At 41.2% G+C, this 23,230-nt stretch overlaps 31 non-coding genes across 31 annotated transcripts; all 31 read right to left on the bottom strand.

Annotated features, from left to right (window-relative positions):
- Positions 1 to 2,975: 2,975 nt before the first annotated feature.
- Positions 2,976 to 3,057, bottom strand: trnal-uag (transfer RNA leucine (anticodon UAG)). Its single transcript has one exon. It is a non-coding gene; the product is annotated as a tRNA-Leu (tRNA).
- A 742-nt stretch (positions 3,058 to 3,799) lies between these two features.
- On the bottom strand, positions 3,800 to 3,881 carry trnal-aag (transfer RNA leucine (anticodon AAG)). The gene has a single exon. It is a non-coding gene; the product is annotated as a tRNA-Leu (tRNA).
- A 205-nt stretch (positions 3,882 to 4,086) lies between these two features.
- On the bottom strand, positions 4,087 to 4,168 carry trnal-uag (transfer RNA leucine (anticodon UAG)). Its single transcript has one exon. It is a non-coding gene; the product is annotated as a tRNA-Leu (tRNA).
- A 612-nt stretch (positions 4,169 to 4,780) lies between these two features.
- Positions 4,781 to 4,862, bottom strand: trnal-aag (transfer RNA leucine (anticodon AAG)). The gene has a single exon. It is a non-coding gene; the product is annotated as a tRNA-Leu (tRNA).
- A 1,029-nt stretch (positions 4,863 to 5,891) lies between these two features.
- Positions 5,892 to 5,973, bottom strand: trnal-aag (transfer RNA leucine (anticodon AAG)). Its single transcript has one exon. It is a non-coding gene; the product is annotated as a tRNA-Leu (tRNA).
- Positions 5,974 to 6,178: 205 nt separating this feature from the next.
- Positions 6,179 to 6,260, bottom strand: trnal-uag (transfer RNA leucine (anticodon UAG)). Its single transcript has one exon. It is a non-coding gene; the product is annotated as a tRNA-Leu (tRNA).
- Positions 6,261 to 7,002: 742 nt separating this feature from the next.
- trnal-aag (transfer RNA leucine (anticodon AAG)) lies at positions 7,003 to 7,084 on the bottom strand. The gene has a single exon. It is a non-coding gene; the product is annotated as a tRNA-Leu (tRNA).
- Positions 7,085 to 7,289: 205 nt separating this feature from the next.
- trnal-uag (transfer RNA leucine (anticodon UAG)) lies at positions 7,290 to 7,370 on the bottom strand. Its single transcript has one exon. It is a non-coding gene; the product is annotated as a tRNA-Leu (tRNA).
- A 1,029-nt stretch (positions 7,371 to 8,399) lies between these two features.
- On the bottom strand, positions 8,400 to 8,481 carry trnal-uag (transfer RNA leucine (anticodon UAG)). Its single transcript has one exon. It is a non-coding gene; the product is annotated as a tRNA-Leu (tRNA).
- Positions 8,482 to 9,223: 742 nt separating this feature from the next.
- Positions 9,224 to 9,305, bottom strand: trnal-aag (transfer RNA leucine (anticodon AAG)). The gene has a single exon. It is a non-coding gene; the product is annotated as a tRNA-Leu (tRNA).
- Positions 9,306 to 9,510: 205 nt separating this feature from the next.
- trnal-uag (transfer RNA leucine (anticodon UAG)) lies at positions 9,511 to 9,592 on the bottom strand. Its single transcript has one exon. It is a non-coding gene; the product is annotated as a tRNA-Leu (tRNA).
- A 742-nt stretch (positions 9,593 to 10,334) lies between these two features.
- trnal-aag (transfer RNA leucine (anticodon AAG)) lies at positions 10,335 to 10,416 on the bottom strand. Its single transcript has one exon. It is a non-coding gene; the product is annotated as a tRNA-Leu (tRNA).
- A 205-nt stretch (positions 10,417 to 10,621) lies between these two features.
- On the bottom strand, positions 10,622 to 10,703 carry trnal-uag (transfer RNA leucine (anticodon UAG)). The gene has a single exon. It is a non-coding gene; the product is annotated as a tRNA-Leu (tRNA).
- Positions 10,704 to 11,445: 742 nt separating this feature from the next.
- trnal-aag (transfer RNA leucine (anticodon AAG)) lies at positions 11,446 to 11,527 on the bottom strand. The gene has a single exon. It is a non-coding gene; the product is annotated as a tRNA-Leu (tRNA).
- A 205-nt stretch (positions 11,528 to 11,732) lies between these two features.
- On the bottom strand, positions 11,733 to 11,814 carry trnal-uag (transfer RNA leucine (anticodon UAG)). The gene has a single exon. It is a non-coding gene; the product is annotated as a tRNA-Leu (tRNA).
- A 742-nt stretch (positions 11,815 to 12,556) lies between these two features.
- trnal-aag (transfer RNA leucine (anticodon AAG)) lies at positions 12,557 to 12,638 on the bottom strand. The gene has a single exon. It is a non-coding gene; the product is annotated as a tRNA-Leu (tRNA).
- A 205-nt stretch (positions 12,639 to 12,843) lies between these two features.
- trnal-uag (transfer RNA leucine (anticodon UAG)) lies at positions 12,844 to 12,925 on the bottom strand. Its single transcript has one exon. It is a non-coding gene; the product is annotated as a tRNA-Leu (tRNA).
- Positions 12,926 to 13,667: 742 nt separating this feature from the next.
- trnal-aag (transfer RNA leucine (anticodon AAG)) lies at positions 13,668 to 13,749 on the bottom strand. Its single transcript has one exon. It is a non-coding gene; the product is annotated as a tRNA-Leu (tRNA).
- Positions 13,750 to 13,954: 205 nt separating this feature from the next.
- trnal-uag (transfer RNA leucine (anticodon UAG)) lies at positions 13,955 to 14,036 on the bottom strand. Its single transcript has one exon. It is a non-coding gene; the product is annotated as a tRNA-Leu (tRNA).
- Positions 14,037 to 15,508: 1,472 nt separating this feature from the next.
- On the bottom strand, positions 15,509 to 15,590 carry trnal-aag (transfer RNA leucine (anticodon AAG)). The gene has a single exon. It is a non-coding gene; the product is annotated as a tRNA-Leu (tRNA).
- Positions 15,591 to 15,795: 205 nt separating this feature from the next.
- Positions 15,796 to 15,877, bottom strand: trnal-uag (transfer RNA leucine (anticodon UAG)). The gene has a single exon. It is a non-coding gene; the product is annotated as a tRNA-Leu (tRNA).
- Positions 15,878 to 16,619: 742 nt separating this feature from the next.
- On the bottom strand, positions 16,620 to 16,701 carry trnal-aag (transfer RNA leucine (anticodon AAG)). The gene has a single exon. It is a non-coding gene; the product is annotated as a tRNA-Leu (tRNA).
- Positions 16,702 to 16,906: 205 nt separating this feature from the next.
- Positions 16,907 to 16,988, bottom strand: trnal-uag (transfer RNA leucine (anticodon UAG)). The gene has a single exon. It is a non-coding gene; the product is annotated as a tRNA-Leu (tRNA).
- A 742-nt stretch (positions 16,989 to 17,730) lies between these two features.
- Positions 17,731 to 17,812, bottom strand: trnal-aag (transfer RNA leucine (anticodon AAG)). Its single transcript has one exon. It is a non-coding gene; the product is annotated as a tRNA-Leu (tRNA).
- Positions 17,813 to 18,017: 205 nt separating this feature from the next.
- trnal-uag (transfer RNA leucine (anticodon UAG)) lies at positions 18,018 to 18,099 on the bottom strand. Its single transcript has one exon. It is a non-coding gene; the product is annotated as a tRNA-Leu (tRNA).
- A 1,029-nt stretch (positions 18,100 to 19,128) lies between these two features.
- trnal-uag (transfer RNA leucine (anticodon UAG)) lies at positions 19,129 to 19,210 on the bottom strand. The gene has a single exon. It is a non-coding gene; the product is annotated as a tRNA-Leu (tRNA).
- A 742-nt stretch (positions 19,211 to 19,952) lies between these two features.
- trnal-aag (transfer RNA leucine (anticodon AAG)) lies at positions 19,953 to 20,034 on the bottom strand. The gene has a single exon. It is a non-coding gene; the product is annotated as a tRNA-Leu (tRNA).
- Positions 20,035 to 20,239: 205 nt separating this feature from the next.
- Positions 20,240 to 20,321, bottom strand: trnal-uag (transfer RNA leucine (anticodon UAG)). Its single transcript has one exon. It is a non-coding gene; the product is annotated as a tRNA-Leu (tRNA).
- A 742-nt stretch (positions 20,322 to 21,063) lies between these two features.
- trnal-aag (transfer RNA leucine (anticodon AAG)) lies at positions 21,064 to 21,145 on the bottom strand. The gene has a single exon. It is a non-coding gene; the product is annotated as a tRNA-Leu (tRNA).
- A 205-nt stretch (positions 21,146 to 21,350) lies between these two features.
- On the bottom strand, positions 21,351 to 21,432 carry trnal-uag (transfer RNA leucine (anticodon UAG)). The gene has a single exon. It is a non-coding gene; the product is annotated as a tRNA-Leu (tRNA).
- A 1,007-nt stretch (positions 21,433 to 22,439) lies between these two features.
- Positions 22,440 to 22,521, bottom strand: trnal-uag (transfer RNA leucine (anticodon UAG)). The gene has a single exon. It is a non-coding gene; the product is annotated as a tRNA-Leu (tRNA).
- Between the last annotated feature and the right edge of the window lie 709 nt (positions 22,522 to 23,230).

Here is a 23,230-nt window from a genome sequence, read left to right on the forward strand (position 1 = left end):
CGACAAGAGGAGGTTTTCATTTAAATGTTACCCTTCTTTATGGCGAGAAAATTTCATTATTTTGTGAACCAATTAGAACAACCAGTGTTTAGCCTGTCTATGCCAACAACTGGCATCCAGAGCTGGATGGACAACCACCATCTAAAGCTCAACCCAGTTAAAACTGAAATGATATTCATCCCTGCTAATACCTCTCCCCATCTGGATCTCTCCATTTCCCTCGGGGATACCACACTCACGCCGTCACCCAGTGCAAGGAACCTCGGCGTGGTGATGGACAGCAGACTGTCCCTTTCCGAGAACATTGCGGTGGTGACCCGGTCTTGCAAGTTCTTCCTATACAACATACGGAGAATCCGCCCCTTTCTCACCCCCTACTCCACCCAGCTCCTGGTCCAAGCGATGGTTCTGTCCTGCCTGGACTACTGCCATTCCCTCTTGGCTGGCCTCCCAGCGTCCGCCATCAGACCCCTCCAACTCATCCAGAATGCAGCAGCTCGTCTGGTCTTCAACCTTCCCAAATACTCACACTTCACCCCCCTGCTTACTTCCCTCCACTGGCTGCCTGTCATGGCTCGCATCAAATTCAAAACATTGGTGCTAGCCTTCCAAGCAGTTAAAGGGTCTTCCCCAGCTTATCTGCAAAAAAATCATCAGACCCTACACCCCTGCCAGACCTCTTCGTTCAGCCTCCACAGGCCGCTTGGCACCTCCCCCTCTCAGAACCTCCACCTCACGCTCACGACTACTGTCTGTTCTGGCCCCACGGTGGTGGAACAAACTCCCCGTTGAGGTCAGAACTATAGAATCTCTCCCAACCTTCAAGCGCAAGGTGAAGACACACCTCTTCAAGCAACACCTCTCCCCATCCCTCCCTACCTCCCTGTGAACCTTAATTGTTGTCTCTGTGACTTGCTTTGTGTATCAGTATTTTTAGTTGGCTAGGTAAGCAGTGTTTGGATAGTTAACTTTGGTCACTTTTGCTCTGTTTGTTTGTTTGTTTGTTGAAAAAAAAAAAAAAAAATGGCCCTTGTCCTTATCTTTGTTGTACAGGTAGCAGTTGAAATTGTACTTCCCTCTAGGGTCTTTCAGCGAACTTATCCCTGGTTATGGGTATGTACTTTGTTGTACGTCGCTCTGGATAAGAGCGTCTGCCAAATGCCAATAATGTAATGTAATGTAACTGTTGAAATTAGCCACAAAAATTGTTGGTATTGTATCTGCACTGAAAAGCATGCTGGCATTCTCTCAATGTGAGATCTGTGGTAATACCGTGAGAACCAGGGGGTAGCCTGAAGCTGACCATTAAGCACGTTTTGCAGCTTTTTTGCTGAAAATGGCAGCGGAGGGATTCGAACGCTAGCCTCCGAAGTGATTGGAGCCTTAATCCAGCGCCTTGGACCGCTCGGCTACGCTACCTAAAACACACCAACAGCACAACAAGAAAAACATTGAATCCTAACAGTTACTGAATCTTATTGAAATGTGGGTAGTTTTTATGGGTGTTGCCGTTGTCTGAACACTGAAGAACAAGATGGCATCCTGACCGTGTGAAATCTTTGTTGATTCACTTAGAAGGAGCTTTTCGCGTGGAGCTCCCAAGTATGCACGTTCGTAATTAAAATGGCAGAGGAGAGATTCAAACCCTCGCCTCTGAAGAGACTGGAGCCTAAATCCAGCACCTTGGACCGCTCGGCCACGCTACCTAAAACCAGGACAAGGCATTAAAAGAAAATCTTTGAATACTGGCAGTTTTCTTTAATTTCATCATTTTTCAGGACTATTCTGGCTACGTAAAGTCAATTTTACATTGTGTGATGAAAGTGTTTTGCTAATTCCAATGATGTAAAGGATTACTTGATCTGTGTCAGAGCATTTCTGTCTTCATAGACAACATGCTACATGTTTTGAAACTTAGACGGCTTTGATTTTTTATAAATTTTTTAGGTTTTAGAACTAATAATTCCGGCACTTGATTTCGAGTGAAAAATACATTGAATGCATTGAGCAACACTGACTGTTCATCTCCTCAAACATTCTGGACCATTCACAGCTCTTTGTATTTCTGGTACATTTACTTGTGTAAATGTGGGTCCAAAAGAAACCATTTTGTGTCAGGATTTCATGTCCTCACCTTCTTCAAATAACAGTATGTAAGTCAGATCAACTAGTCAGACAAACAAATCAACAAGAGGAGGTTTTCATTTAAATGTTACCCTTCTTTATGGTGAGAAAATTTCATTATTTTGTGAACCAATTAGAACAACCAGTGTTTAGCCTGTCTATGCCAACAACTGTTGAAATTAGCCACAACAATTGATGGTATTGTCTCTGCACTGAAAAACATGCTGGCATTCTCTCAATGTGAGATCTGTGGTAATTCCGTAAGAACCAGGGTGTAGCATGATGCTGACCATTAAGCACGTTTTGCAGCTTTTTTGCTGAAAATGGTAGAGGAGGGATTCAAACCCTCGCCTCCGAAGAGACTATGAACGAATTAGAACAACCAGTGTTTAGCCTGTCTATGCCAACAACTGTTGAAATTAGCCACAGAAATTGTTGGTATTGTCTCTGCACTGAAAAACTTGATGTCATTCTCTCAATGTGAGATCTGTGGTAATTCCGTGAGAACCAGGGTGTAGCATGATGCTGACCATTAAGCACGTTTTGCAGCTTTTTTGCAGAAAATGCCAGTGTGGGGATACGAACCCTCGCCTCGGAAGAGACTGGAGTTTTAATCCAGCGCCTTGGACCGCTCCGCCACGCTACCCGAAACACGCTAACAACACAACAAGAAAAACATTGAATCCTAACAGTTACTGAATCTTATTCAAATGTGGGTAGTTTATATGGGTGTTGCCGTTGTCTGAACACTGAAGAACAAGATGGCATCCTGACCGTGTGAAATCTTTGTTGATTCACTTAGAAGGAGCTTTTCGCGTGGAGCTCCCAAGTATGCACGTTCGTAGTTAAAATGGCAGCGGAGGGATTCGAACCCTCGCCTCCGAAGAGACTGGAGCCTAAATCCAGCGCCTTGGACAGCTCGGCCACGCTACCTAAAACCAGGACAAGTCATTAAAATAAAATCTTTGAATACTGGCAGTTTTCTTTAATTTCCTCATTTTTCAGGACTATTCTGGCTACGTAAAGTCAATTTTACATTGCGTGATGAAAGTGTTTTGCTAATTCCAATGATGTAAAGGATTTCTTGAACTGTGTCAGAGCATTTCTGTCTTCATAGACAACATGCTACATGTTTTGAAATTTAGACGGCTTCGATTTTTAATATATTTTTTAGGTTTGAGAACGAATAATTCCGGCACTTGATTTGGAGTGAAAAATGCATTGAATGCATTGATCAACACTGACTGTTCATCTCTTCAAACATTCTGGACCATTCACAGCTCTTTGTATTTCTGGTCCATTTACTTGTGTAAATGTGCGTCCAAAAGAAACCATTTTGTGTCAGGATTTCATGTCCTCACCTTCTTCAAATAACAGTATGTAAGTCAGATCAACTAGTCAGACAAACAAATCGACAAGAGGAGGTTTTCATTCAAATGTTACCCTTCTTTATGGCGAGAAAATTTCATTATTTTGTGAACCAATTAGAACAACCAGTGTTTAGCCTGTCTATGCCAACAACTGTTGAAATTAGCCACAAAAATTGTTGGTATTGTCTCTGCACTGAAAAACATGCTGGCATTCTCTCAATGTGAGATCTGTGGTAATACCGTGAGAACCAGGGTGTAGCATGAAGCTGACCATTAAGCACGTTATGCAGCTTTTTTGCGGAAAATGGCAGCGGAGGGATTTGAACCCTCGCCTCCGAAGAGACTGGAGCCTTAATCCAGCGCCTTGGACCGCTCGGCCACGCGACCTGAAGCACGCTAACAACACAACAAGAAAAACATTGAATCCTAACAGCTACTGAATCTTATTCAAATGTGGGTAGTTTATATGGGTGTTGCCGTTGTCTGAACACTGAAGAACAAGATGGCATCCTGACCGTGTGAAATCTTTGTTGATTCACTTAGAAGGAGCTTTTCGCGTGGAGCTCCCAAGTATGCACGTTCGTAGTTAAAATGGCAGCGGAGGGATTCGAACCCTCGCCTCCGAAGAGACTGGAGCCTAAATCCAGCACCTTGGACCGCTCGGCCACGCTACCTAAAACCAGGACAAGTCATTAAAATAAAATCTTTGAATACTGGCAGTTTTCTTTAATTTCCTCATTTTTCAGGACTATTCTGGCTACGTAAAGTCAATTTTACATTGCGTGATGAAAGTGTTTTGCTAATTCCAATGATGTAAAGGATTACTTGAACTGTGTCAGAGCATTTCTGTCTTCATAGACAACATGCTACATGTTTTGAAATTTAGACGGCTTTGATTTTTAATATATTTTTTAGGTTTGAGAACGAATAATTCCGGCACTTGATTTGGAGTGAAAAATGCATTGAATGCATAACATTCAAATAACAGTATGTAAGTCAGATCAACTAGTCAGACAAACAAATCGACAAGAGGAGGTTTTCATTTAAATGTTACCCTTCTTTATGGCGAGAAAATTTCATTATTTTGTGAACCAATTAGAACAACCAGTGTTTAGCCTGTCTATGCCAACAACTGTTGAAATTAGCCACAAAAATTGTTGGTATTGTCTCTGCACTGAAAAACATGCTGGCATTCTCTCAATGTGAGATCTGTGGTAATACCGTGAGAACCAGGGTGTAGCATGAAGCTGACCATTAAGCACGTTATGCAGCTTTTTTGCGGAAAATGGCAGCGGAGGGATTCGAACCCTCGCCTCCGAAGAGACTGGAGCCTTAATCCAGCGCCTTGGACCGCTCGGCCACGCTACCTGAGGCACGCTAACAACACAACAAGAAAAACATTGAATCCTAACAGTTACTGAATCTTATTCAAATGTGGGTAGTTTATATGGGTGTTGCCGTTGTCTGAACACTGAAGAACAAGATGGCATCCTGACCGTGTGAAATCTTTGTTGATTCACTTAGAAGGAGTTTTTCGCGTGGAGCTCCCAAGTACGCACGTTCGTAGTTAAAATGGCCGCGGAGGGATTCGAACCCTCGGCTCCGAAGAGACTGGAGCCTAAATCCAGCGTCTTGGACCGCTCGGCCACGCTACCTAAAAACAGGACAAGTCATTCAAATAAAATCTTTGAATACTGGCAGTTTTCTTTAATTTCCTCATTTTTCAGGACTATTCTGGCTACGTAAAGTCAATTTTACATTGCGTGATGAAAGTGTTTTGCTAATTCCAATGATGTAAAGGATTACTTGAACTGTGTCAGAGCATTTCTGTCTTCATAGACAACATGCTACATGTTTTGAAATTTAGACGGCTTCGATTTTTAATAGATTTTTTAGGTTTGAGAACGAATAATTCCGGCACTTGATTTGGAGTGAAAAATGCATTGAATGCATTGATCAACACTGACTGTTCATCTCTTCAAACATTCTGGACCATTCACAGCTCTTTGTATTTCTGGTCCATTTACTTGTGTAAATGTGCGTCCAAAAGAAACCATTTTGTGTCAGGATTTCATGTCCTCACCTTCTTCAAATAACAGTATGTAAGTCAGATCAACTAGTCAGACAAACAAATCGACAAGAGGAGGTTTTCATTCAAATGTTACCCTTCTTTATGGCGAGAAAATTTCATTATTTTGTGAACCAATTAGAACAAGCAGTGTTTAGCCTGCCTATGCCAACAACTGTTGAAATTAGCCACAAAAATTGTTGGTATTGTCTCTGCACTGAAAAACATGCTGGCATTCTCTCAATGTGAGATCTGTGGTAATACTGTGAGAACCAGGGTGTAGCACGAAGCTGACCATTAAGCACGTTATGCAGCTTTTTTGCTGAAAATGGCAGCGGAGGGATTCAAACCCTCGCCTCCGAAGAGACTGGAGCCTTAATCCAGCGCCTTGGACCGCTCGGCCGCGCTACCTGAAGCACGCTAACAACACAACAAGAAAAACATTGAATCCTAACAGTTACTGAATCTTATTCAAATGTGGGTAGTTTATATGGGTGTTGCCGTTGTCTGAACACTGAAGAACAAGATGGCATCCTGACCGTGTGAAATCTTTGTTGATTCACTTAGAAGGAGGTTTTCGCGTGGAGCTCCCAAGTACGCACGTTCGTAGTTAAAATGGCCGCGGAGGGATTCGAACCCTCGCCTCCGAAGAGACTGGAGCCTAAATCCAGCGCCTTGGACCGCTCGGCCACGCTACCTAAAACCAGGACAAGCCATTAAAATAAAATCTTTGAATACTGGCAGTTTTCTTTAATTTCCTCATTTTTCAGGACTATTCTGGCTACGTAAAGTCAATTTTACATTGCGTGATGAAAGTGTTTTGCTAATTCCAATGATGTAAAGGATTACTTGAACTGTGTCAGAGCATTTCTGTCTTCATAGACAACATGCTACATGTTTTGAAATTTAGACGGCTTCGATTTTTAATATATTTTTTAGGTTTGAGAACGAATAATTCCGGCACTTGATTTGGAGTGAAAAATGCATTGAATGCATTGATCAACACTGACTGTTCATCTCTTCAAACATTCTGGACCATTCACAGCTCTTTGTATTTCTGGTCCATTTACTTGTGTAAATGTGCGTCCAAAAGAAACCATTTTGTGTCAGGATTTCATGTCCTCACCTTCTTCAAATAACAGTATTTAAGTCAGATCAACTAGTCAGACAACCAAATCGACAAGAGGAGGTTTTCATTCAAATGTTACCCTTCTTTATGGCGAGAAAATTTCATTATTTTGTGAACCAATTAGAACAACCAGTGTTTAGCCTGTCTATGCCAACAACTGTTGAAATTAGCCACAAAAATTGTTGGTATTGTCTCTGCACTGAAAAACATGCTGGCATTCTCTCAATGTGAGATCTGTGGTAATACCGTGAGAACCAGGGTGTAGCATGAAGCTGACCATTAAGCACGTTATGCAGCTTTTTTGCTGAAAATGGCAGCGGAGGGAATCGAACCCTCGCCTCCGAAGAGACTGGAGCCTTAATCCAGCGCCTCGGACCGCTCGGCCACGCTACCTGAAGCACGCTAACAACACAACAAGAAAAACATTGAATCCTAACAGTTACTGAATCTTATTCAAATGTGGGTAGTTTATATGGGTGTTGCCGTTGTCTGAACACTGAAGAACAAGATGGCATCCTGACCGTGTGAAATCTTTGTTGATTCACTTAGAAGGAGCTTTTCGCGTGGAGCTCCCAAGTATGCACGTTCGTAGTTAAAATGGCAGCGGAGGGATTCGAACCCTGCCTCCTAAGAGACTGGAGCCTAAATCCAGCGCCTTGGACCGCTCGGCCACGCTACCTAAAACCAGGACAAGTAATTAAAATAAAATCTTTGAATACTGGCAGTTTTCTTTAATTTCCCCATTTTTCAGGACTATTCTGGCTACGTAAAGTCAATTTTACATTGCGTGATGAAAGTGTTTTGCTAATTCCAATGATGTAAAGGATTACTTGAACTGTGTCAGAGCATTTCTGTCTTCATAGACAACATGCTACATGTTTTGAAATTTAGACGGCTTCGATTTTTAATAGATTTTTTAGGTTTGAGAACGAATAATTCCGGCACTTGATTTGGAGTGAAAAATGCATTGAATGCATTGATCAACACTGACTGTTCATCTCTTCAAACATTCTGGACCATTCACAGCTCTTTGTATTTCTGGTCCATTTACTTGTGTAAATGTGCGTCCAAAAGAAACCATTTTGTGTCAGGATTTCATGTCCTCACCTTCTTCAAATAACAGTATGTAAGTCAGATCAACTAGTCAGACAAACAAATCGACAAGAGGAGGTTTTCATTCAAATGTTACCCTTCTTTATGGCGAGAAAATTTCATTATTTTGTGAACCAATTAGAACAAGCAGTGTTTAGCCTGCCTATGCCAACAACTGTTGAAATTAGCCACAAAAATTGTTGGTATTGTCTCTGCACTGAAAAACATGCTGGCATTCTCTCAATGTGAGATCTGTGGTAATACCGTGAGAACCAGGGTGTAGCACGAAGCTGACCATTAAGCACGTTATGCAGCTTTTTTGCTGAAAATGGCAGCGGAGGGATTCAAACCCTCGCCTCCGAAGAGACTGGAGCCTTAATCCAGCGCCTTGGACCGCTCGGCCGCGCTACCTGAAGCACGCTAACAACACAACAAGAAAAACATTGAATCCTAACAGTTACTGAATCTTATTCAAATGTGGGTAGTTTATATGGGTGTTGCCGTTGTCTGAACACTGAAGAACAAGATGGCATCCTGACCGTGTGAAATCTTTGTTGATTCACTTAGAAGGAGCTTTTCGCGTGGAGCTCCCAAGTACGCACGTTCGTAGTTAAAATGGCCGCGGAGGGATTCGAACCCTCGCCTCCGAAGAGACTGGAGCCTAAATCCAGCGCCTTGGACCGCTCGGCCATGCTACCTAAAACCAGGACAAGTCATTAAAATAAAATCTTTGAATACTGGCAGTTTTCTTTAATTTCCTCATTTTTCAGGACTATTCTGGCTACGTAAAGTCAATTTTACATTGCGTGATGAAAGTGTTTTGCTAATTCCAATGATGTAAAGGATTACTTGATCTGTGTCAGAGCATTTCTGTCTTCATAGACAACATGCTACATGTTTTGAAATTTAGACGGCTTTGATTTTTAATAGATTTTTTAGGTTTGAGAACAAATAATTCCGGCACTTGATTTGGAGTGAAAAATGCATTGAATGCATTGATCAACACTGACTGTTCATCTCTTCAAACATTCTGGACCATTCACAGCTCTTTGTATTTCTGGTCCATTTACTTGTGTAAATGTGCGTCCAAAAGAAACCATTTTGTGTCAGGATTTCATGTCCTCACCTTCTTCAAATAACAGTATGTAAGTCAGATCAACTAGTCAGACAAACAAATCGACAAGACGAGGTTTTCATTCAAATGTTACCCTTCTTTATGGCGAGAAAATTTCATTATTTTGTGAACCAATTAGAACAAGCAGTGTTTAGCCTGTCTATGCCAACAACTGTTGAAATTAGCCACAAAAATTGTTGGTATTGTCTCTGCACTGAAAAACATGCTGGCATTCTCTCAATGTGAGATCTGTGGTAATACCGTGAGAACCAGGGTGTAGCATGAAGCTGACCATTAAGCACGTTATGCAGCTTTTTTGCTGAAAATGGCAGCGGAGGGATTCGAACCCTCGCCTCCGAAGAGACTGGAGCCTTAATCCAGCGCCTTGGACCGCTCGGCCACGCTACCTGAAGCACGCTAACAACACAACAAGAAAAACATTGAATCCTAACAGTTACTGAATCTTATTCAAATGTGGGTAGTTTATATGGGTGTTGCCGTTGTCTGAACACTGAAGAACAAGATGGCATCCTGAACGTGTGAAATCTTTGTTGATTCACTTAGAAGGAGCTTTTCGCGTGGAGCTCCCAAGTACGCACGTTCGTAGTTAAAATGGCCGCGGAGGGATTCGAACCCTCGCCTCCGAAGAGACTGGAGCCTAAATCCAGCGCCTTGGACCGCTCGGCCACGCTACCTAAAACCAGGACAAGCCATTAAAATAAAATCTTTGAATACTGGCAGTTTTCTTTAATTTCCTCATTTTTCAGGACTATTCTGGCTACGTAAAGTCAATTTTACATTGCGTGATGAAAGTGTTTTGCTAATTCCAATGATGTAAAGGATTACTTGAACTGTGTCAGAGCATTTCTGTCTTCATAGACAACATGCTACATGTTTTGAAATTTAGACGGCTTCGATTTTTAATATATTTTTTAGGTTTGAGAACGAATAATTCCGGCACTTGATTTGGAGTGAAAAATGCATTGAATGCATTGATCAACACTGACTGTTCATCTCTTCAAACATTCTGGACCATTCACAGCTCTTTGTATTTCTGGTCCATTTACTTGTGTAAATGTGCGTCCAAAAGAAACCATTTTGTGTCAGGATTTCATGTCCTCACCTTCTTCAAATAACAGTATTTAAGTCAGATCAACTAGTCAGACAACCAAATCGACAAGAGGAGGTTTTCATTCAAATGTTACCCTTCTTTATGGCGAGAAAATTTCATTATTTTGTGAACCAATTAGAACAAGCAGTGTTTAGCCTGTCTATGCCAACAACTGTTGAAATTAGCCACAAAAATTGTTGGTATTGTCTCTGCACTGAAAAACATGCTGGCATTCTCTCAATGTGAGATCTGTGGTAATACCGTGAGAACCAGGGTGTAGCATGAAGCTGACCATTAAGCACGTTATGCAGCTTTTTTGCTGAAAATGGCAGCGGAGGGAATCGAACCCTCGCCTCCGAAGAGACTGGAGCCTTAATCCAGCGCCTCGGACCGCTCGGCCACGCTACCTGAAGCACGCTAACAACACAACAAGAAAAACATTGAATCCTAACAGTTACTGAATCTTATTCAAATGTGGGTAGTTTATATGGGTGTTGCCGTTGTCTGAACACTGAAGAACAAGATGGCATCCTGACCGTGTGAAATCTTTGTTGATTCACTTAGAAGGAGCTTTTCGCGTGGAGCTCCCAAGTATGCACGTTCGTAGTTAAAATGGCAGCGGAGGGATTCGAACCCTCGCCTCCGAAGAGACTGGAGCCTAAATCCAGCGCCTTGGACCGCTCGGCCACGCTACCTAAAACCAGGACAAGTAATTAAAATAAAATCTTTGAATACTGGCAGTTTTCTTTAATTTCCCCATTTTTCAGGACTATTCTGGCTACGTAAAGTCAATTTTACATTGCGTGATGAAAGTGTTTTGCTAATTCCAATGATGTAAAGGATTACCTGAACTGTGTCAGAGCATTTCTGTCTTCATAGACAACATGCTACATGTTTTGAAATTTAGACGGCTTCGATTTTTAATATATTTTTTAGGTTTGAGAACGAATAATTCCGGCACTTGATTTGGAGTGAAAAATGCATTGAATGCATTGATCAACACTGACTGTTCATCTCTTCAAACAGTCTGGACCATTCACAGCTCTTTGTATTTCTGGTCCATTTACTTGTGTAAATGTGTGTCCAAAAGAAACCATTTTGTGTCAGGATTTCATGTCCTCACCTTCTTCAAATAACAGTATGTAAGTCAGATCAACTAGTCAGACAAACAAATCGACAAGACGAGGTTTTCATTCAAATTTTACCCTTCTTTATGGCGAGAAAATTTCATTATTTTGTGAACCAATTAGAACAACCAGTGTTTAGCCTGTCTATGCCAACAACTGTTGAAATTAGCCACAAAAATTGTTGGTATTGTCTCTGCACTGAAAAACATGCTGGCATTCTCTCAATGTGAGATCTGTGGTAATACCGTGAGAACCAGGGTGTAGCATGAAGCTGACCATTAAGCACGTTATGCAGCTTTTTTGCTGAAAATGGCAGCGGAGGGATTCGAACCCTCGCCTCCGAAGAGACTGGAGCCTTAATCCAGCGCCTTGGACCGCTCGGCCACGCTACCTGAAGCACGCTAACAACACAACAAGAAAAACATTGAATCCTAACAGTTACTGAATCTTATTCAAATGTGGGTAGTTTATATGGGTGTTGCCGTTGTCTGAACACTGAAGAACAAGATGGCATCCTGACCGTGTGAAATCTTTGTTGATTCACTTAGAAGGAGCTTTTCGCGTGGAGCTCCCAAGTATGCACGTTCGTAGTTAAAATGGCAGCGGAGGGATTCGAACCCTCGCCTCCGAAGAGACTGGAGCCTAAATCCAGCGCCTTGGACCGCTCGGCCACGCTACCTAAAACCAGGACAAGTCATTAAAATAAAATCTTTGAATACTGGCAGTTTTCTTTAATTTCCCCATTTTTCAGGACTATTCTGGCTACGTAAAGTCAATTTTACATTGCGTGATGAAAGTGTTTTGCTAATTCCAATGATGTAAAGGATTACCTGAACTGTGTCAGAGCATTTCTGTCTTCATAGACAACATGCTACATGTTTTGAAATTTAGACGGCTTTGATTTTTAATATATTTTTTAGGTTTGAGAACGAATAATTCCGGCACTTGATTTGGAGTGAAAAATGCATTGAATGCATTGACCAACACTGACTGTTCATCTCTTCAAACAGTCTGGACCATTCACAGCTCTTTGTATTTCTGGTCCATTTACTTGTGTAAATGTGTGTCCAAAAGAAACCATTTTGTGTCAGGATTTCATGCCCTCACCTTCTTCAAATAACAGTATGTAAGTCAGATCAACTAGTCAGACAAACAAATCGACAAGAGGAGGTTTTCATTCAAATGTTACCCTTCTTTATGGCGAGAAAATTTCATTATTTTGTGAACCAATTAGAACAACCAGTGTTTAGCCTGTCTATGCCAACAACTGTTGAAATTAGCCACAAAAATTGTTGGTATTGTCTCTGCACTGAAAAACATGCTGGCATTCTCTCAATGTGAGATCTGTGGTAATACCGTGAGAACCAGGGTGTAGCATGAAGCTGACCATTAAGCACGTTATGCAGCTTTTTTGCTGAAAATGGCAGCGGAGGGATTCGAACCCTCGCCTCCGAAGAGACTGGAGCCTTAATCCAGCGCCTTGGACCGCTCGGCCACGCTACCTGAAGCACGCTAACAACACAACAAGAAAAACATTGAATCCTAACAGTTACTGAATCTTATTCAAATGTGGGTAGTTTATATGGGTGTTGCCGTTGTCTGAACACTGAAGAACAAGATGGCATCCTGACCGTGTGAAATCTTTGTTGATTCACTTAGAAGGAGCTTTTCGCGTGGAGCTCCCAAGTATGCACGTTCGTAGTTAAAATGGCAGCGGAGGGATTCGAACCCTCGCCTCTGAAGAGACTGGAGCCTAAATCCAGCGCCTTGGACCGCTCGGCCACGCTACCTAAAACCAGGACCAGTCATTAAAATAAAATCTTTGAATACTGGCAGTTTTCTTTAATTTCCCCATTTTTCAGGACTATTCTGGCTACGTAAAGTCAATTTTACATTGCGTGATGAAAGTGTTTTGCTAATTCCAATGATGTAAAGGATTACTTGAACTGTGTCAGAGCATTTCTGTCTTCATAGACAACATGCTACATGTTTTGAAATTTAGACGGCTTTGATTTTTAATATATTTTTTAGGTTTGAGAACTAATAATTCCGGCACTTGATTTCGAGTGAAAAATGCATTGAATGCATTGATCAACACTGACTGTTCATCTCTTCAAACATTCTGGACCATTCACAGCTCTTTGTATTTCTGGTCCATTTACTTGTGTAAATGTGCGTCCAAAAGAAACCATTTTGTGTCAGGATTTCATGTCCTCACCATCTTCAAATAACAGTATGTAAGTCAGATCAACTAGTCAGACAAACAAATCGACAAGAGGAGGTTTTCATTCAAATGTTACCCTTCTTTATGGCGAGAAAATTTCATTATTTTGTGAACCAATTAGAACAAGCAGTGTTTAGCCTGTCTATGCCAACAACTGTTGAAATTAGCCACAAAAATTGTTGGTATTGTCTCTGCACTGAAAAACATGCTGGCATTCTCTCAATGTGAGATCTGTGGTAATACCGTGAGAACCAGGGTGTAGCATGAAGCTGACCATTAAGCACGTTATACAGCTTTTTTGCTGAAAATGGCAGCGGAGGGATTCGAACCCTCGCCTCCGAAGAGACTGGAGCCTTAATCCAGCGCCTTGGACCGCTCGGCCACGCTACCTGAAGCACGCTAATAGCACAACAAGAAAAACATTGAATCCTAACAGTTACTGAATCTTATTCAAATGTGGGTAGTTTATATGGGTGTTGCCGTTGTCTGAACACTGAAGAACAAGATGGCATCCTGACCGTGTGAAATCTTTGTTGATTCACTTAGAAGGAGCTTTTCGCGTGGAGCTCCCAAGTAAGCATGTTCGTAGTTAAAATGGGAGCGGAGGGATTCGAACCCTCGCCTCCGAAGAGACTGGAGCCTAAATCCAGCGCCTTGGACCGCTCGGCCATGCTACCTAAAACCAGGACAAGTCATTAAAATAAAATCTTTGAATACTGGCAGTTTTCTTTAATTTCCTCATTTTTCAGGACTATTCTGGCTACGTAAAGTCAATTTTACATTGCGTGATGAAAGTGTTTTGCTAATTCCAATGATGTAAAGGATTACTTGATCTGTGTCAGAGCATTTCTGTCTTCATAGACAACATGCTACATGTTTTGAAATTTAGACGGCTTTGATTTTTAATAGATTTTTTAGGTTTGAGAACAAATAATTCCGGCACTTGATTTGGAGTGAAAAATGCATTGAATGCATTGATCAACACTGACTGTTCATCTCTTCAAACATTCTGGACCATTCACAGCTCTTTGTATTTCTGGTCCATTTACTTGTGTAAATGTGCGTCCAAAAGAAACCATTTTGTGTCAGGATTTCATGTCCTCACCTTCTTCAAATAACAGTATGTAAGTCAGATCAACTAGTCAGACAAACAAATCGACAAGACGAGGTTTTCATTCAAATGTTACCCTTCTTTATGGCGAGAAAATTTCATTATTTTGTGAACCAATTAGAACAACCAGTGTTTAGCCTGTCTATGCCAACAACTGTTGAAATTAGCCACAAAAATTGTTGGTATTGTCTCTGCACTGAAAAACATGCTGGCATTCTCTCAATGTGAGATCTGTGGTAATACCGTGAGAACCAGGGTGTAGCATGAAGCTGACCATTAAGCACGTTATGCAGCTTTTTTGCTGAAAATGGCAGCGGAGGGATTCGAACCCAATACTGGCAGTTTTCTTTAATTTCCTCATTTTTCAGGACTATTCTGGCTACGTAAAGTCAATTTTACATTGCGTGATGAAAGTGTTTTGCTAATTCCAATGATGTAAAGGATTACTTGATCTGTGTCAGAGTATTTCTGTCTTCATAGACAACATGCTACATGTTTTGAAATTTAGACGGCTTTGATTTTTTATATATTTTTTAGGTTTGAGAATGAATAATTCCGGCACTTGATTTGGAGTGAAAAATGCATTGAATGCATTGATCAACACTGACTGTTCATCTCTTCAAACATTCTGGACCATTCACAGCTCTTTGTATTTCTGGTCCATTTACTTGTGTAAATGTGCGTCCAAAAGAAACCATTTTGTGTCAGAATTTCATGTCCTCACCTTCTTCAAATAACAGTATGTAAGTCAGATCAACTAGTCAGACAAACAAATCGACAAGAGGAGGTTTTCATTTAAATGTTACCCTTCTTTATGGCGAGAAAATTTCATTATTTTGTGAACCAATTAGAACAAGCAGTGTTTAGCCTGTCTATGCCAACAACTGTTGAAATTAGCCACAAAAATTGTTGGTATTGTCTCTGCACTGAAAAACATGCTGGCATTCTCTCAATGTGAGATCTGTGGTAATACCGTGAGAACCAGGGCGTAGCATGAAGCTGACCATTAAGCACGTTTTGCAGCTTTTTTGCTGAAAATGGCAGCGGAGGGATTCGAACCCTCGCCTCCGAAGAGACTGGAGCCTTAATCCAGCGCCTTGGACCGCTCGGCCACGCTACCTGAAGCACGCTAACAACACAACAAGAAAAACATTGAATCCTAACAGTTACTGAATCTTATTCAAATGTGGGTAGTTTATATGGGTGTTGCCGTTGTCTGAACACTGAAGAACAAGATGGCATCCTGACCGTGTGAAATCTTTGTTGATTCACTTAGAAGGAGCTTTTCGCGTGGAGCTCCCGAGTATGCACGTTCGTAGTTAAAATGGCAGCGGAGGGATTCGAACCCTCGCCTCCGAAGAGACTGGAACCTAAATCCAGCGCCTTGGACCGCTCGGCCACGGTACCTAAAACCAGGACACGTCATTAAAACAAAATCTTTGAATTCTGGCAGTTTTCTTTAATTTCCAAATTTTTCAGGACTATTCTGGCTACGTAAAGTCAATTTTACATTGCGTGATGAAAGTGTTTTGCTAATTCCAATGATGTAAAGGATTACTTGATCTGTGTCAGAGCATTTCTGTCTTCATAGACAACATGCTACATGTTTTGAAATTTAGACGGCTTTGATTTTTAATAGATTTTTTAGGTTTGAGAACAAATAATTCCGGCACTTGATTTCGAGTGAAAAATGCATTGAATGCATTGATCAACACTGACTGTTCATCTCTTCAAACATTCTGGACCATTCACAGCTCTTTGTATTTCTGGTCCATTTACTTGTGTAAATGTGCGTCCAAAAGAAACCATTTTGTGTCAGGATTTCATGTCCTCACCTTCTTCAAATAACAGTATGTAAGTCAGATCAACTAGTCAGACAAACAAATCGACAAGAGGAGGTTTTCATTTAAATGTTACCCTTCTTTATGGCGAGAAAATTTCATTATTTTGTGAACCAATTAGAACAAGCAGTGTTTAGCCTGTCTATGCCAACAACTGTTGAAATTAGCCACAAAAATTGTTGGTATTGTCTCTGCACTGAAAAACATGCTGGCATTCTCTCAATGTGAGATCTGTGGTAATACCGTGAGAACCAGGGTGTAGCATGAAGCTGACCATTAAGCACGTTTTGCAACTTTTTTGCTGAAAATGGCAGCGGAGGGATTCGAACCCTCGCCTCCGAAGAGACTGGAGCCTTAATCCAGCGCCTTGGACCGCTCGGCCACGCTACCTGAAGCACGCCAACAACACAACAAGAAAAACATTGAATCCTAACAGTTACTGAATCTTATTCAAATGTGGGTAGTTTATATGGGTGTTGCCGTTGTCTGAACACTGAAGAACAAGATGGCATCCTGACCGTGTGAAATCTTTGTTGATTCACTTAGAAGGAGCTTTTCGCGTGGAGCTCCCGAGTATGCACGTTCGTAGTTAAAATGGCAGTGGAGGGATTCGAACCCTCGCCTCCGAAGAGACTGGAACCTAAATCCAGCGCCTTGGACCGCTCGGCCACGCTACCTAAAACCAGGACACGTCATTAAAACAAAATCTTTGAATTCTGGCAGTTTTCTTTAATTTCCAAATTTTTCAGGACTATTCTGGCTACGTAAAGTCAATTTTACATTGCGTGATGAAAGTGTTTTGCTAATTCCAATGATGTAAAGGATTACTTGATCTGTGTCAGAGCATTTCTGTCTTCATAGACAACATGCTACATGTTTTGAAATTTAGACGGCTTTGATTTTTAATATATTTTTTAGGTTTGAGAACGAATAATTCCGGCACTTGATTTCGAGTGAAAAATGCATTGAATGCATTGATCAACACTGACTGTTCATCTCTTCAAACATTCTGGACCATTCACAGCTCTTTGTATTTCTGGTCCATTTACTTGTGTAAATGTGCGTCCAAAAGAAACCATTTTGTGTCAGGATTTCATGTCCTCACCTTCTTCAAATAACAGTATGTAAGACAGATCAACTAGTCAGACAAACAAATCGACAAGAGGAGGTTTTCATTTAACTGTTACCCTTCTTCATGGCGAGAAAATTTCATTATTTTGTGAACCAATTAGAACAACCAGTGTTTAGCCTGTCTATGCCAACAACTGTTGAAATAAGCCACCAAAAGTGTTGATATTGTCTCTGCACTGAAAAACATGCTGGCATTCTCTCAATGTGAGATCTGTGGTAATACCGTGAGAACCAGGGTGTAGCATGAAGCTGACCATTAAGCACGTTATGCAGCATTTTTGCTGAAAATGGCAGCGGAGGGATTCGAACCCTCGCCTCAGAAGAGACTGGAGCCTTAATCCAGCGCCTTGGACCGCTCGGCCACGCTACCTGAAGCACGCCAACAACACAACAAGAAAAACATTGAATCGTAACAGTTACTGAATCTTATTCAAATGTGGGTAGTTTATATGGGTGTTGCCGTTGTCTGAACACTGAAGAACAAGATGGCATCCTGACCGTGTGAAATCTTTGTTGATTCACTTCGAAGGAGCTTTTCGCGTGGAGCTCCCGAGTATGCACGTTCGTAGTTAAAATGGCAGCGGAGGGATTCGGACCCTCGCCTCCGAAGAGACTGGAACCTAAATCCAGCGCCTTGGACCGCTCGGCCACGCTACCTAAAACCAGGACACGTCATTAAAACAAAATCTTTGAATTCTGGCAGTTTTCTTTAATTTCCAAATTTTTCAGGACTATTCTGGCTACGTAAAGTCAATTTTACATTGCGTGATGAAAATGTTTTGCTAATTCCAATGATGTAAAGGATTACTTGATCTGTGTCAGAGCATTTCTGTCTTCATAGACAACATGCTACATGTTTTGAAATTTAGACGGCTTTGATTTTTAATATATTTTTTAGGTTTGAGAACGAATAATTCCGGCACTTGATTTCGAGTGAAAAATGCATTGAATGCATTGATCAACACTGACTGTTCATCTCTTCAAACATTCTGGACCATTCACAGCTCTTTGTATTTCTGGTCCATTTACTTGTGTAAATGTGCGTCCAAAAGAAACCATTTTGTGTCAGGATTTCATGTCCTCACCTTCTTCAAATAACAGTATGTAAGACAGATCAACTAGTCAGACAAACAAATCGACAAGAGGAGGTTTTCATTTAACTGTTACCCTTCTTCATGGCGAGAAAATTTCATTATTTTGTGAACCAATTAGAACAACCAGTGTTTAGCCTGTCTATGCCAACAACTGTTGAAATAAGCCACCAAAAGTGTTGATATTGTCTCTGCACTGAAAAACATGCTGGCATTCTCTCAATGTGAGATCTGTGGTAATACCGTGAGAACCAGGGTGTAGCATGAAGCTGACCATTAAGCACGTTATGCAGCATTTTTGCTGAAAATGGCAGCGGAGGGATTCGAACCCTCGCCTCAGAAGAGACTGGAGCCTTAATCCAGCGCCTTGGACAGCTCGGGCACGCTACCTGAAGCACGCCAACAACACAACAAGAAAAACATTGAATCGTAACAGTTACTGAATCTTATTCAAATGTGGGTAGTTTATATGGGTGTTGCCGTTGTCTGAACACTGAAGAACAAGATGGCATCCTGACCGTGTGAAATCTTTGTTGATTCACTTCGAAGGAGCTTTTCGCGTGGAGCTCCCGAGTATGCACGTTCGTAGTTAAAATGGCAGCGGAGGGATTCGGACCCTCGCCTCCGAAGAGACTGGAACCTAAATCCAGCGCCTTGGACCGCTCGGCCACGCTACCTAAAACCAGGACACGTCATTAAAACAAAATCTTTGAATTCTGGCAGTTTTCTTTAATTTCCAAATTTTTCAGGACTATTCTGGCTACGTAAAGTCAATTTTACATTGCGTGATGAAAATGTTTTGCTAATTCCAATGATGTAAAGGATTACTTGATCTGTGTCAGAGCATTTCTGTCTTCATAGACAACATGCTACATGTTTTGAAATTTAGACGGCTTTGATTTTTAATATATTTTTTAGGTTTGAGAACGAATAATTCCGGCACTTGATTTCGAGTGAAAAATGCATTGAATGCATTGATCAACACTGACTGTTCATCTCTTCAAACATTCTGGACCATTCACAGCTCTTTGTATTTCTGGTCCATTTACTTGTGTAAATGTGCGTCCAAAAGAAACCATTTTGTGTCAGGATTTCATGTCCTCACCTTCTTCAAATAACAGTATGTAAGACAGATCAACTAGTCAGACAAACAAATCGACAAGAGGAGGTTTTCATTTAACTGTTACCCTTCTTTATGGCGAGAAAATTTCATTATTTTGTGAACCAATTAGAACAACCAGTGTTTAGCCTGTCTATGCCAACAACTGTTGAAATTAGCCACCAAAATTGTTGATATTGTCTCTGCACTGAAAAACATGCTGGCATTCTCTCAATGTGAGATCTGTGGTAATACCGTGAGAACCAGGGTGTAGCATGAAGCTGACCATTAAGCACGTTATGCAGCTTTTTTGCTGAAAATAGCAGCGGAGGGATTCGAACCCTTGCCTCCGAAGAGACTGGAGCCTTAATCCAGCGCCTTGGACCGCTCAGCCACGCTACCTGAGGCATGCTAACAACACAACAAGAAAAACATTGAATCCTAACAGTTACTGAATCTTATTCAAATGTGGGTAGTTTATATGGGTGTTGCCATTGTCTGAACACTGCAGAACAAGATGGCATCCTGACCGTGTGAAATCTTTGTTGATTCACTTAGAAGGAGCTTTTCGCGTGGAGCTCCCGAGTATGCACGTTCGTAGTTAAAATGGCAGCGGAGGGATTCGAACCCTCGCCTCCGAAGAGACTGGAACCTAAATCCAGCGCCTTGGACCGCTCGGCCACGCTACATAAAAACAGGACACGTCATTAAAACAAAATCTTTGAATTCTGGCAGTTTTCTTTAATTTCCAAATTTTTCAGGACTATTCTGGCTACGTAAAGTCAATTTTACATTGCGTGATGAAAGTGTTTTGCTAATTCCAATGATGTAAAGGATTACTTGATCTGTGTCAGAGCATTTCTGTCTTCATAGACAACATGCTACATGTTTTGAAATTTAGACGGCTTTGATTTTTAATATATTTTTTAGGTTTGAGAACGAATAATTCCGGCACTTGATTTGGAGTGAAAAATGCATTGAATGCATTGATCAACACTGACTGTTCATCTCTTCAAACATTCTGGACCATTCACAGCTCTTTGTATTTCTGGTCCATTTACTTGTGTAAATGTGCGTCCAAAAGAAACCATTTTGTGTCAGGATTTCATGTCCTCACCTTCTTCAAATAACAGTATGTAAGTCAGATCAACTAGTCAGACAAACAAATCGACAAGAGGAGGTTTTCATTTAAATGTTACCCTTCTTTATGGCGAGAAAATTTCATTATTTTGTGAACCAATTAGAACAACCAGTGTTTAGCCTGTCTATGCCAACAACTGTTGAAATAAGCCACCAAAATTGTTGGTATTGTCTCTGCACTGAAAAACATGCTGGCATTCTCTCAATGTGAGATCTGTGGTAATACCGTGAGAACCAGGGTGTAGCTTGAAGCTGACCATTAAGCACGTTATGCAGCTTTTTTGCTGAAAATGGCAGCGGAGGGATTCGAACCCTCGCCTCCGAAGAGACTGGAGCCTTAATCCAGCGCCTTGGACCGCTCGGCCACGCTACCTGAAGCATGCTAACAACACAACAAGAAAAACATTGAATCCTAACAGTTACTGAATCTTATTCAAATGTGGGTAGTTTATATGGGTGTTGCCATTGTCTGAACACTGCAGAACAAGATGGCATCCTGACCGTGTGAAATCTTTGTTGATTCACTTAGAAGGAGCTTTTCGCGTGGAGCTCTCAAGTATGCACGTTCGTAGTTAAAATGGCAGCGGAGGGATTCAAACCCTCGCCTCCGAAGAGACTGGAACCTAAATCCAGCGCCTTGGACCGCTCGGCCACGCTACCTAAATCCAGGACACGTCATTAAAACAAAATCTTTGAATACTGGCAGTTTTCTTTAATTTCCTCATTTTTCAGGACTATTCTGGCTACGTAAAGTCAATTTTACATTGCGTGATGAAAGTGTTTTGCTAATTCCAATGATGTAAAGGATTACTTGATCTGTGTCAGAGCATTTCTGTCTTCATAGACAACATGCTACATGTTTTGAAATTTAGACAGCTTTGATTTTTAATATATTTTTTAGGTTTGAGAACGAATAATTCCGGCACTTGATTTCGAGTGAAAAATGCATTGAATGCATTGATCAACACTGACTGTTCATCTCTTCAAACATTCTGGACCATTCACAGCTCTTTGTATTTCTGGTCCATTTACTTGTGTAAATGTGCGTCCAAAAGAAACAATTTTGTGTCAGGATTTCATGTCCTCACCTTCTTCAAATAACAGTATGTAAGTCAGATCAACTAGTCAGACAAACAAATCGACAAGAGGAGGTTTTCATTTAAATGTTACCCTTCTTTATGGCGAGAAAATTTCATTATTTTGTGAACCAATTAGAACAACCAGTGTTTAGCCTGTCTATGACAACAACTGTTGGTATTGTCTCTGCACTGAAAAACATCCTTGCATTCTCTCAATGTGAGATCTGTGGTAATACCGTGAGAACCAGGGTGTAGCATGAAGCTGACCATTAAGGACGTTTTGCAGCTTTTTTGCTGAAAATGGCAGCGGAGGGATTCCAACGCTCGCCTCCGAAGAGACTGGAGCCTTAATCCAGCGCCTTGGACCGCTCGGCCACGCTACCTGAAGCACGCTAACAACATAACAAGAAAAACATTGAATCCTAACAGTTACTGAATCTTATTCAAATGTGGGTAGTTTATATGGGTGTTGCCGTTGTCTGAACACTGAAGAACAAGATGGCATCCTGACCGTGTGAAATCTTTGTTGATTCACTTAGAAGGAGCTTTTCGCGTGGAGCTCCCGAGTATGCACGTTCGTAGTTAAAATGGCAGCGGAGGGATTCGGACCCTCGCCTCCGAAGAGACTGGAACCTAAATCCAGCGCCTTGGACCGCTCGGCCACGCTACCTAAAACCAGGACACGTCATTAAAACAAAATCTTTGAATTCTGGCAGTTTTCTTTAATTTCCTCATTTTTCAGGACTATTCTGGCTACGTAAAGTCAATTTTACATTGCGTGATGAAATTGTTTTGCTAATTCCAATGATGTAAAGGATTACTTGATCTGTGTCAGAGCATTTCTGTCTTCATAGACAACATGCTACATGTTTTGAAATTTAGACGGCTTTGATTTTTAATATATTTTTTAGGTTTGAGAACGAATAATTCCGGCACTTGATTTCGAGTGAAAAATGCATTGAATGCATTGATCAACACTGACTGTTCATCTCTTCAAACATTCTGGACCATTCACAGCTCTTTGTATTTCTGGTCCATTTACTTGTGTAAATGTGCGTCCAAAAGAAACCATTTTGTGTCAGGATTTCATGTCCTCACCTTCTTCAAATAACAGTATGTAAGACAGATCAACTAGTCAGACAAACAAATCGACAAGAGGAGGTTTTCATTTAACTGTTACCCTTCTTTATGGCGAGAAAATTTCATTATTTTGTGAACCAATTAGAACAACCAGTGTTTAGCCTGTCTATGCCAACAACTGTTGAAATAAGCCACAAAAAGTGTTGATATTGTCTCTGCACTGAAAAACATGCTGGCATTCTCTCAATGTGAGATCTGTGGTAATACCGTGAGAACCAGGGTGTAGCATGAAGCTGACC

This window comes from Conger conger, chromosome 15 (assembly GCF_963514075.1).
Source record: "Conger conger chromosome 15, fConCon1.1, whole genome shotgun sequence".
In the NCBI taxonomy this organism is placed as follows: Eukaryota; Metazoa; Chordata; class Actinopteri; order Anguilliformes; family Congridae; genus Conger; species Conger conger.